The sequence below is a fragment of the Rutilus rutilus genome (assembly GCF_951802725.1).
Source record: "Rutilus rutilus genome assembly, chromosome: 2".
NCBI lineage: Eukaryota > Metazoa > Chordata > Actinopteri > Cypriniformes > Leuciscidae > Rutilus > Rutilus rutilus.
The window spans coordinates 28,664,849-28,677,463 of record NC_140210.1 but is presented as its reverse complement, the minus strand read 5'-3'; the positions used below and the strand labels follow the sequence as shown (position 1 = coordinate 28,677,463).

The 12,615-nt window shown below is 40.0% G+C and overlaps 1 long non-coding RNA gene across 1 annotated transcript; it reads left to right on the top strand.

Moving 5' to 3' along the window:
- Positions 1 to 9,069: 9,069 nt before the first annotated feature.
- Positions 9,070 to 10,072, top strand: LOC311278285. Its single transcript, XR_014625404.1, has 3 exons — positions 9,070 to 9,199; positions 9,416 to 9,539; positions 9,922 to 10,072. It is a non-coding gene; the product is annotated as an uncharacterized lncRNA (long non-coding RNA).
- The last annotated feature ends 2,543 nt before the right edge of the window (positions 10,073 to 12,615 follow it).

Here is a 12,615-nt window from a genome sequence, read left to right as displayed (position 1 = left end):
AGAGGATGCCACACTCCGAGTGGAGTTGGCCGTCACACCAAGGGGGCATGGTCGACCTTGCAGCTGGTATGCCAAGCAATGGCGTCCACTATCCAGTGAGACAACCTTTGCTTGGAGAGAGCCTTTCCCTTCAGCTTCCCATCATAACAGACAAAGAGCTGGTCTGAGGTCCTGAAACACTGCGTTCTGTCTACGTAAGCACGGAGGGCGCGTACTGGACAGAGCAGTGCCAAGGCTGGGTCTGCCTCCTCCAAGGGCAGCGCTTGCAGGTTCACCACCTGGTCTCGAAAGGGTGTGGTGGGAACCTTGGGCACATATCCAGGCTGGGGTCTCAGGATCACGTGAGAGTAAGCCGGCTCGAATTCCAGGCACGCTTCGTCAACCGAACATGCCTGCAGGTCTCCTACCCTCTTGATGGAGGCCAATGCAACCAGGAGCGCTGTCTTCATTGACAGGAACTTAAGCTCCACTGATTGCAGAGGCTCAAAGGGAGCACTCTGCAGGGCAGTTAAAACCACTGAGAGGTCCCAAGAGGGTACGAGAGGAGAACGAGGAGGATTTAGTCTCCTCGCTCCTCTCAGGAACCTGATGATCAGGTCGTGCTTTCCAACGGACTTACCTTCAACTGCGTCATGATGTGCGGCAATGGCGGCAACATACACTTTCAGGGTGGAGGGAGACAGCCTTCGCTCCAACCCTTCTTGCAGGAAGGAAAGCACAACACTGATCGGGCATTTTGTGGGTTCTTGATGTTTAGAAGAACACCAGTTGACGAAGAGGTTCCACTTCAACGCAGTGATGGTAGCCACTAGGGGTGTAACGATACATCGATATGGATCGATACATCGATATAACGTCTAACGATACGATGCATCGATTCCACACTTAAAATATCGATATACACCTTTATTTTGACACTCTCCACATTCTCACGTAACATCCTTCCGCCAAAGCGCACATTTTCGTTTACTCACCAACCGCCTGCCGGTGTGTAACGTTAATCTCCTCATCTGAACTAGACGCCTGACAAGACTGACTAAACCCTAAACAAGTTTTTTTTCACAAAAGCCGGTATTCTCCGCTGTCAAGGCATCGCGAGTTCATGTTTTACAGCAGAAACAGACAAGCACTCGCACCCTTGTTGGTGAACACAACACGGTAAATCCGTTTTAGCGACTCAGCGCGCAGTATTCAGGTCAGATGTCACTTTAAAAAGACGCGCTGGCTAAGAGGAGTTTCGTCAAAGCTGACTAAAAGGAATCGAGGATGGATAATTTCAATGAACTCGAGATATCTTCTTCAGGGCGTAAAAGGAAAATAAAAGCTGAAACATTTTCACGGAACCTTACTAAAGCAGCACGTTACAGTGTTGAGGGAAAAGCTCATTGTATTGCGTGTACGTTAATCACAACAACAAAGTTTGTCAGGCGTCTATGTCAGCTGAGGAGTTTAACGTTACAAAGATAAACCAAGTGTTGTATTATTTATCATCGCAATTACTTGGTTTTGTTTGACTCAGAAAGATGAAATGTGAATGTATCTGCTCTGCTAAAAAAAAACAAAAAACTTTTAACATATTAAAGCATACTTTCAATTAACTTTAATTTTGTAATTTACCTGTATTTTATTATTATTATTATTATTATTATTATTAATAATCAAAACAACCCAGCTGCAGTTTGATTGATATTACTTGGAATGCACAATAATAATAAAAAACATGATTTATGAAAATGAACAAGAACGGAGTACTTGCAAATGACCACTTCTGTTATAAATGTCCCAATTGGTAGAGGGCAAGGGCGTAGATTTGGTTTGAACATTGGGGGGGTTGAAGTTTGGGTATGCCTCCTGATATTGTGATCATGTTATAAATATTGGGGGGGTTGTAATGCATAGATTTAAATATTGGGGGGGTTATCTCCCCCCCATCCCCCCCACAAACTACGCCCCTGGTAGAGGGTGTGCAATTTTCAAAGAGTTTAATTAAACGTTCATGTTATATTTTTTGATTGCATTTGTGAGTTAATAAAAACGTAACTGGTTGTGTGAACATAATATCTAAATATCGATTAATCGATCGATATAGCCCTGAATCGAATCGAATCGTATCGTGGAATTTTTTGAAGTATCGGGAAATATCGTATCGCTGGCGGAGAGAATCGATATCGTATCGTATCGTGATGAACTGTCCGATTTACACCCCTAGTAGCCACCAACGCTGGTGGTGGGGTACTCAAACCTGCCTCGTCCCGTCCAGGAGCCACACGCCGTCCCTGAGAAAGCAGGTCCTTCCTCTGGGGAATTGGCCAGGGAGGTGCTGTCGCAAGGAGTACTAGTTCTGGGAACCAGGTCCGGTTGTGCCAATACGGGGCAACCAAAATGACCTGCTCCTCGTCCTCCCTGATCTTGTGACAGATCTGCAAACAGATCTACCTGTGAGTCCCCGAACTGATCCCAAATCAGTTGAACCGTCTGGGGATGGAGTCTCCATTCTCCAGGGAGAGGCCGAAGCCGAGACAGCTGGTCAGCCGCAAGGTTCAGGTCTCCCGGAATATAAATGGCTCGAAGCGACCTCAGATGCTTCTGACTCCATATGAGGAGGTGGCGAGCGAGTTGCGACATACGGCGGGAGCGCAGACCACTACTGTCGCGGTACTGTCTGATTGGACTAGTACGTGCTGACCCCTGAGCAACGCACGGAAGCGGTGCAGGGCGAGACGTACAGCCAGCAACTCGAGGCAATTGACATGCCAAAGGCGCTGGGGTCCTGTCCAGGAGCCCGCGGCAGCATGTTCTTTGCACAGGCCGGAGTCACTGGGACTTGGAGCGTGCCGTGTTGCCATGCCCACCTCGGGACTTGATCGCGAAGCCAAAGCTGAAGCTGAAATTGTATATTTTACTGTGAGCACTTTAAAAATAACCTTTATGCCAGCTTTCCATATATGTCTGAAAACTGTGGCCAACATTATTTATTAAACATAGCATAAGCAGTTGTCCAGCTGATTTTCTCTTTGATACATTAACCGGACTTTGAGTTACAGCCATTTGATATGTGCATTTGTTTGCTCTTCTGGGGGCCGTTGCTTGGCCCCTGGGGGTGGAAGGGCAGTATAATCTACACAGATCTACACACACTATTACTATTACACAAGGATAATGCACCATTCAGTAAAACAACAAAAAAGCAGTGCCAACATTTCCTTTTCACCCCCTCTGATTGCTGCTTATATGCCTGACATCAGTGAGATATGCTTTCATTTGAAAAGCAGTTGTAGATGTACTGGAATGATCAACATGGATCATCTTCAATTAAGCGTTAAGTATTTATAGCAAGATAGCCCACTGCAGCCTCTTGCTATTCGCATAGCTTCCTTTTATTTCACTGCAAACTGGCATACATGCAAGTATGTGCAACTTTTGTTGCATTGTTGTCCCAAATATCATTAACCAGATCTACATTTTTTATGTCCCAAGTAAAAGAATCATGGTCATTAATTATATGTAGTTATTTATAAGTTATTAATTATATGTAGTTATTTTTAAATTAATTAAACTAAAGAAATAAGAAATTAAAATTTCTCAAATAAAAAATTTTATTTACTGTACCAAACGCCACTTTCAATACACAATAGTCACCATACTTTATTAAACACGTTATTGGAGGACAAAGCATAAAGTTGATAAAGTAGCATAAAGAAAAATGAGATTCAAGATAAATAAAAATGTGTCTTCAAAAATACGTTAACATCATATGAATCCATTCACAGCTGCTGAAGCCACAAAACGAGTGCCAGATAATCATATTCAGTCACCTATGATACAGAAAACAGATCTGATATTGTGTTGGAAAATAATGATTCATTATCACAGCTAAACTGGTTTCTTGCTCTTCCCTGTACCTCTCTATCCTGTTCGTGTTCTTCTTCCTCGTCTAAACAGTTTGTTCAGTTGAAGAACAGAAGAACAGAAGATGTGATTACTGATGTGGTGTAGCTTTTTCTCAACCAGAGGAAGAAGTCTCAACATCCCACTGTCAGGCGTTCTCCAGTCCTGGTCTGAAATTAAAACAAAAAACACAAACCATTCAAATGAAGTTGTTTAATGGACAGTCAGGTCAGCTTATGTTCTGCGTTATTTAAAGCAGTGATGGTTTACTCTGGCCCTCAGCGTCCACTGTCCTGCAGATTTAGCTCCGACCTCAAACCCTCCTGCCTATTGTCTAGAAATAAACCTGAAGACTTTGGTTACAATTATCAGATGTGCTCGATTAGGGTTGGAGGTTAACTCTTAATTAACCTCAAAAAGTAGAATGCAAAGGGCCAGAGTTGCCTGTTCCTTACATAAATTTACAAAGCAGCAGTCAGTACATTATATAATATACACATTGAAGTATTTTATATATTTATATATACACACTCACCTAAAGGATTATTAGGAACACCTGTTCAATTTCTCATTAATGCAATTATCTAATCAACCAATCACATGGCAGTTGCTTCAATGCATTTAGGGGTGTGGTCCTGGTCAAGACAATCTCCTGAACTCCAAACTGAATGTCAGAATGGGAAAGAAAGGTGATTTAAGCAATTTTGAGTGTGGCATGGTTGTTGGTGCCAGATGGGCCGGTCTGAGTATTTCACAATCTGCTCAGTTACTGGGATTTTCACGCACAACCATTTCTAGGGTTTACAAAGAATGGTGTGAAAAGGGAAAAACATCCAGTATGCGGCAGTCCTGTGGGCGAAAATGCCTTGTTGACGCTAGAGGTCAGAGGAGAATGGGCCGACTGATTCAAGCTGATAGAAGAGCAACTTTGACTGAAATAACCACTCGTTACAACCGAGGTATGCAGCAAAGCATTTGTGAAGCCACAACACACACAACCTTGAGGCGGATGGGCTACAACAGCAGAAGACCCCACCGGGTACCACTCATCTCCACTACAAATAGGAAAAAGAGGCTACAATTTGCACGAGCTCACCAAAATTGGACAGTTGAAGACTGGAAAAATGTTGCCTGGTCTGATGAGTCTCGATTTCTGTTGAGACATTCAGATGGTAGAGTCAGAATTTGGCGTAAACAGAATGAGAACATGGATCCATCATGCCTTGTTACCACTGTGCAGGCTGGTGGTGGTGGTGTAATGGTGTGGGAGATGTTTTCTTGGCACACTTTAGGCCCCTTAGTGCCAATTGGGCATTGTTTAAATGCTACGGCCTACCTGAGCATTGTTTCTGACCATGTCCATCCCTTTATGACCACCATGTACCCATCCTCTGATGGCTACTTCCAGCAGGATAATGCACCATGTCACAAAGCTCAAATCAATTCAAATTGGTTTCTTGAACATGACAATGAGTTCACTGTACTAAAATGGCCCCCACAGTCACCAGATCTCAACCCAATAGAGCATCTTTGGGATGAGGTGGAACGGGAGCTTCGTGCCCTGGATGTGCATCCCACAAATCTCCATCAACTGCAAGATGCTATCCTATCAATATGGGCCAACATTTCTAAAGAATGCTTTCAGCACCTTGTTGAATCAATGCCACGTAGAATTAAGGCAGTTCTGAAGGCGAAAGGGGGTCAAACACAGTATTAGTATGGTGTTCCTAATAATCCTTTAGGTGAGTGTATATATATATATATATATATATATATATATATATATATATATATAAATATTGCAGCACATAATATAAGCTAAGTACTGAACAAAGACAGTTTTACCCATATCAACAGCAACCTATTTTAAAAGATCTTTTAGAAGGGCATGGTCTCTTTTGAGCCTTTGCCAGTGATGCTTGATTTCTTTCCAGACAACATACTCTTCTGTCAATTGTTTCAAGAGCTTCACTTGATCAAAAACCAAGTGATAACCTGTACAATGTAAAATTGTCAACATCAAATTATGTACTACATTTTACAGCATTGTTTCAATACAATACATACCAATGGACTTGCACACTTTTCTGTCTTCGTTGGGCACCAGATGTTCCTTCCTCACCCGAAACAAAGGACTTATTCAATTAGCTTGCGTTGATATAAGGACTGGTCTTCCTTCTCTGCTGTAAAACAAGAAAGTCTCGACTTACTCTATGTGCAATTACTATTGTTCTTGAAACATAAATTAAGACAGTTATAAATAAGTTAATTTACCATATGATTCAGGAGAGAGTATTTGATGAGTAAATACTGATTGCAATATTCTAGAAACTTCACCTGGGAAGGGCTGATCACGCAAGATTCACTGCGACTCACTAGTAGCTCTTGTAATGGTTGGCTCTTAAAAGAGCTGTTGAGTTTGATATTGGTAGAGCTTTAAAAAAAAGGACTAAATAATCCTGCAAAACAGAAACGAAGGTAATTTTAATACATTACTTGCAAATAGTCAGTTTATAACTGTAGGATATGTTTTCTGTAAAGAGTGTTGCATAATTAAATGTTAAAAGCATTTTTATGTTATAAGTTCACTGATATGTGGGCATTTCTATGAATAAAAGTATGTCTTTAATAGCAAGCAATAATCATATGAAAATGATTTACATGCAAACGGGACAGTTATCAGCAGTGTAACTGATCTGATTATGACTAAATAATCGAGTATCTGATGTCATGTGACAAGTCAGATAAGCTTTTCCACTCTTGCAAACAGAGGTAGGTTATGAGGTGTGGAGAGACATCATGTATCACTGGAACATAAACAGACGGGGACCAATTTGTAATTAATATAAACTTTCTGACAGTGTGTGTGACATCCGACAACTTTCCAAGAAGTGGCGCAACTGATTTACAAATATCGCGATAAATATGTACAGGAATTGAGGCAGTAGCCAATGAGTAAAAGCTGCAGGATTGTGTATGAGTATACAAATATGTACGAGTATCATACGAATTTGACAACTTGTTAAATCTTGTGAATTATTAAGACTTTCAGACTATGTTTGTACTGATTGGGCTATGGGTTTTGTGAGAAAAGTTTTAAGAAACAACAAATGCTTGATAAAATGTTTGATTTAGGGTTAAAACCAACACATACATACCATTGTGAATATTTGCCTTTGCAGCTGTCTGTCTCCTCCGTTTACTTCTCCTCAAACAATAATGGGCTGACTGAGTCCGAAAGGCCCTTTTGGTCTTTTCAGCTGAAAAAAGAGAAAATAAAATATCATTATGTATAATATATAGGATTATTTAAAGGAAAAAGTACTGATTTACCTAAAACCTATACTCAAATCTGAGATTTCTCAACAGCAATCGGGTGAAAGAGGCAAATTTAGCCGTCTAGCCCCATTGACTCCCATTGATTATGCATTCATGGGCGATCGCCCCCAGTGGAACTCTGGTGGAACTACAACCAAAATTCAGTACAATATGACTTAATAGGGAGTGGGCAGGCTCTCCGTAGACAGGCTCTGGTATTTACTACTTACCAACATCTGACACACGTGAACTGATGCCAAATATCGCGATGTGTTCGGAACAAGACTTCTTCAGAGTGATTTCCTACTGATAAAATATAATTTTAAAAATATCAATAAACAGCAAAGCAATCCAGCTTCCCTGGCAATAAGACCGAAATAATAACATTAAAAAATACATAAACCATGATGATAAGATCTCGTGAATACATGTTGATTAAACAGCTTCTTTGCTGCAGCCGACAGGCAGAAAGAATCGTGCTGTGATCACGAAAGACGCTTCCCATTGAAAATACATTAGTTTAAAAAATGTGCTGGTATTGTACGAAAATAACGAAATAAACGCATCCGTGGCACGAATCAATAGATTAAATTACGTGACCATATCACGAACTGACGTGAGACTCACCACAGACTCAATCCGTGCTCCTATCACAGATTTTAGATCTGACTATAGCCAAGCAAGCAATAGGTGTAAAACGCCATCAAACTGGATTTTATGATGTCAGGACAAGACAAAATGTCAACTTAATTACATGTCATTGCAACACAGTCGACATAAAGCTTTTAAGTGTCTAAACAAGTGAGCAACATTACAACATCCATTGAGTGAGGTCAGGTTGTTGAGGTCCGTGGTGCCATCACGGGACTTCAGTTAGGCTAACAGAATCAAACTGAATTTTTATGATGGCAGGACAATGCAATAGCTACAATAACAGAGAGGTTAACGTCTTTATGGTATTTGGTGTTGGAAAATAAATAAATACTTAAAATGTTGTGTTTCCAAATGAGAAAGCACGTCCATTGAGTGAGATCTGTTCTCTGTCATTGAAACGGATATCCGTGTGTGGACCACGGAAGATGAGTGTCATTGACTTGCGTTGGAGTTATCCTTGGTCTCACCACAGACTCACTCCGTGCTCCTATCACAGATTTTAGTTCTGACTATAGCCAAGCAAGCAATAGTTGTAAAACGCCATCAAACTGGATTTTATGATGACAGGACGAGACAAAATGTCAAGTTAATTACATGCCATTGCAACACAGTCGACCTAAAGCTTATAAGGGTTCCTAAACAAGCCAGCAACATTACAACGTCCATGAGTGAGGTCAGGTTGTTGAGGTCCGTGGTGCCATCACGGGACTTTGGTTAGGCTAACTGAAACAAACTGAAATTGTATGATGACAGGACAATGCAATAGCTACAATAACAGTCAGGTTAACGTCATTATGGCATTTGATGTTTGAAAAGAAAACAATATTCTTTTGTATACAGCACAATAAATAAATTAATAGAGGTTATGAACAAGTTGAGGGTGAGTAAATGGTGACAGAATTTACAATTTTGAGTAAACTAACCCTTTATCCAACACCATTGTTAATTTCATCTTTTGTTTTATTTTCAAGTTTGTGGTCTGAATCATGTTCGTCTGCAATGTCGGAGGTGTGTTTTGGAGTCTTTTTTTTGTGATTGCCTTCGTAACAGTGATAACTTCTACAGGTGAGTAAGATGACTTCAACTAAATTAGCTGAAGTATGCGTTAGTTAAGCAGGCAAACATAATATAACTGCCGATGAAACCAACGGAATGGGAGAAAACAGTGGTTTACCAGGCAGCAGAGTTAAAGTGCTTTTAAACAATCATCCATCAGTTTCTGTTCTTTATTTTGAATTTGCAGCAGCCATTCCCTCCGGACTGTACGTCACTGCTGACGCTCTCCACTAATACACAGAACGGGTTGACGTTGGAGGAGGAAGAGGAGGAGGAGGAAAGGGTTAGCAATATACCATTATCAATATAGCAAAGTTTTGCTAACTAATATTTTTAATGTTGTTTAATTGATTAAAAACTATAAACACCATACAACATCATATCTTACCTCATCTTCACCCCACATGTTATTGTTGTTAGTAATAAGTTCTGTTATTGTATTTTAGTTTTTTCTGTAAACTATAACACTAAAAGGCTGCTGTGACTTTGTCTGTTTCAGGAGAGTCTGTTCTCTAAGCAAAAACATGGTTGCTGACAATGAAGGGCAGAATCATCATCCAGTTACAACAGCTGACAGACTCTTCTTCAGCATTAGCTGTCTATTTTGTCGAATGCAGAATTAGGTAAACATATATATATATATATATATATATATATATATATATATAAACTTTTTTTTTTTTACATTACATTACATTACATTACATTTACATGCATGCATTTGGAAGACACTTTTATCCAAAGCAACTTACATTGTGTTTAAGTTTAATTTAAGTGATCCATTCCCTGGAAATCTAAGCTACAGGAATGTATTGAAAAAGAATGAAGCTTTAATGATTTTAATGTAACGGATTGTGAGGTAATACCATCCCTGTAGGTGCATTCAGAATCAGATATAGTGCTTTTATTAACGTCAAAATACATGCATCAAGTTTGAGAGTTAGGGAAAATTCTGCCAACACCGGTCTAAAAAAATTATATATTTTTCCCTGCTTGTGCTTGCAGATTCATTCTGAGAATCAACCCTGATGGCACCAAACACCAAAGGCACAGATCAGATGGAAATCTGGAAAGGTCCAAAGAAAAGCATCAGCCTGAAACCCTCAGTGTTTCTCATCAGAGAGCTTGTCAACTTTGACTGGCAAAATTACTGAAATGTAACAACACAAACTGACTTTGACTGAATTTTATTATTTTAAGGCCTGTTTTCAGTGTGTGTACGTTTTCGCCATGCTACAGATACAAATGGTCCCCAGGAGATTAATTCTATGGACTTGTGATGTTGCCTTTGTTTCTTCTCCAGCTAGTGGCTCCTAAAGGTCAAGATTTGTAATTTGTACTTCTAAAACAAAATGTTCAACGATTAAAAAGAATATTATAAGGACAAATGTTCATGAATTATTGTGTTTGTTTTTGTTTTGTTTTGTTTTTTTGAAACATACATTTGAAAAAAAAAAATGTAATGATGAAAATTTTAAAAAAAATTAAACTCAATACTAATGCTGTAAATGAAAATGAAAATACAGTAATAACATCCAGCTGCCAGTAAGTTACTGTAAAATGTACAGCAACCTCTTTACAGTGTACTGGTGTTTTGTAAAAGCGAAGAACAACTCAAAAAAGCAGTTAAGATGAGTAAAATTCATGGTAAACTAGTGCAATGTTCAAAGGCTAATGACAAAAAGTTAGTTAGAGGAGTCATTACCGGCATTCCGGTAAATGTACAGACAGATGATATAATAGCATTACAGCACGTTAAAGTATGTGAAGCCAAAAGACTCAAAACTAAGAGATTTGGAGACATTTGCTACAGCTTATCAGTTATGCTTACGTTTGAAGGGGAAACGTTACCAGATAAGGTTGTTGGTTTTATGAGTTATGTGGTTAAGTTGTACATCCCTCCACCATTTCGATGTTATAAATGTCAACGGTTTGGGCATATCGTGGCTGTATGCAAAGGAAAGAAGAGGTGTAGTAAGTGTGGAGGAGACCATGATTATGATGAATGTGACAAAGTTCGCAATCAATGCTGCAGTTGTGGAGGGGAGCACAGTGCAGCATATCAGGGCTGTGAATTTAGTAAAAGAGCCAAAGAGGTACAACGAATTAAGGTAACTGAAGGCATTAGCTATACTCTGAAGCAATGAAGCTGGTCCCCAGAGTGAATGTAATACCAAAACAAAATGAGGGCATTGGAAATGACATAATAAATGAAGAGGATGGAAAGATAAGGAAAGATAATTTAGTTGTCAGCAAACATGATTTTGTGATTTTTATGGTTGAAATGATCAATTGTTCTGCACAGACAACGAGTCGTACCGAAAGGATTACAATTATTGTGAAAGCAGCTGAAAAATATTTGGGGATAAAAGGAATGGTTTGGGAAACAGTTAGGGATAACTTAAGTACAGACACTCAGTCTACCCAGCACAATGCTGGTATAGATTAAATGGTGGTAAATGTAGGCATACTTAGGGTGACCAAACGTCCTGTTTTCACGTCCTGTCCTGGCCGTCCTGGCGGTTTTTTAGAAAGTGATGAAAATCTCCTGGTTTTCATTATTTTTCATTGGGCCATTAAGTGTGTACTTTAAATGCTTTCCTTTGCACACAAAACATAACCGGCTTCGGCTTTGCCGCGTCTTGTTATAATCAGCGCGTTCCTCAATCCGCAGCAAGCAGAGAACACGTCAGAATACAGAGGCCTGTGTGTGTGTGTGTGTGTGTTCATCTCAGCCTCATTGGTCTGTCACTGCTTGTCATTTCAAATATTCTGACATTGACCAATCAAATCAAAGTAGGCGGACTTTACGTTCACAGAATTTTAGCAGCGTGACTCCACGCTTCAGTTTACGGTCAAGTACGAGATAAGATGTAAGTAGCTAACAGCGTAAAAAAAAAAAAAAAAAAAGCCCAAATGTAAATTCACAGATGATTTACAGAGAAAATTCCAGTGTTTTCGTTTCGGTCGGGATCAGTGTAAAGCAGAATGCATGAATTGCAAAGCTGGCACGTACGTGTCAGTGTAAAATAAAGGTGCTAGCGACCTAGAAGCCCACATAAAGAAAGTATAGGCTACAAGAGAACATCAGGAGGATTGACTTTTTATTTTATTTTATTTTTTTACTGAAATAGTGTAGTAGATTTTTTATTTTAGTAGTAGATTTTAACCTATGCTATGGCCATGAAAAGAAATAGTGTCATGTAAAAGGTGTTAAAAGCTAAACTTTTTTAAAATAGTATTCTATTGTTGCGGGCCAAACATTGAATGGAAAGGATGTATTGCTTTATGTATTAAAGTACAATAACATAGTTGCAAGGTTGTGAATGCATTTGTCAAGTATTTTTTGATGCATTCACCCCCAACCACGCCCCCACCCCTTAACCACGCCTCCCCAAACTACGCCCCACCCATCAACCACGCCCCCGTCCTGTTTTCTGAAAACGTCTCAGGTTACGTATGTAACCCTGGTTCCCTGAGAGGGAACGAGACGCTGCGTCGAGACGCGGTGGGAACGCCCTGCGTGATTGCGTCGTGAAGCACGTGTATAATCAGTCCAATGGAAAGACGGAACGTCATCAGTGACGTCACCGACCAGGAAGGTATAAATCACCCTTGAGATCAGACCGCGCTAGCTTCTGATAAGCCTGAAGCAAGTCGATCAGGGCAAGCAGGAAGTATGGCAAGGCGACGCAGCGT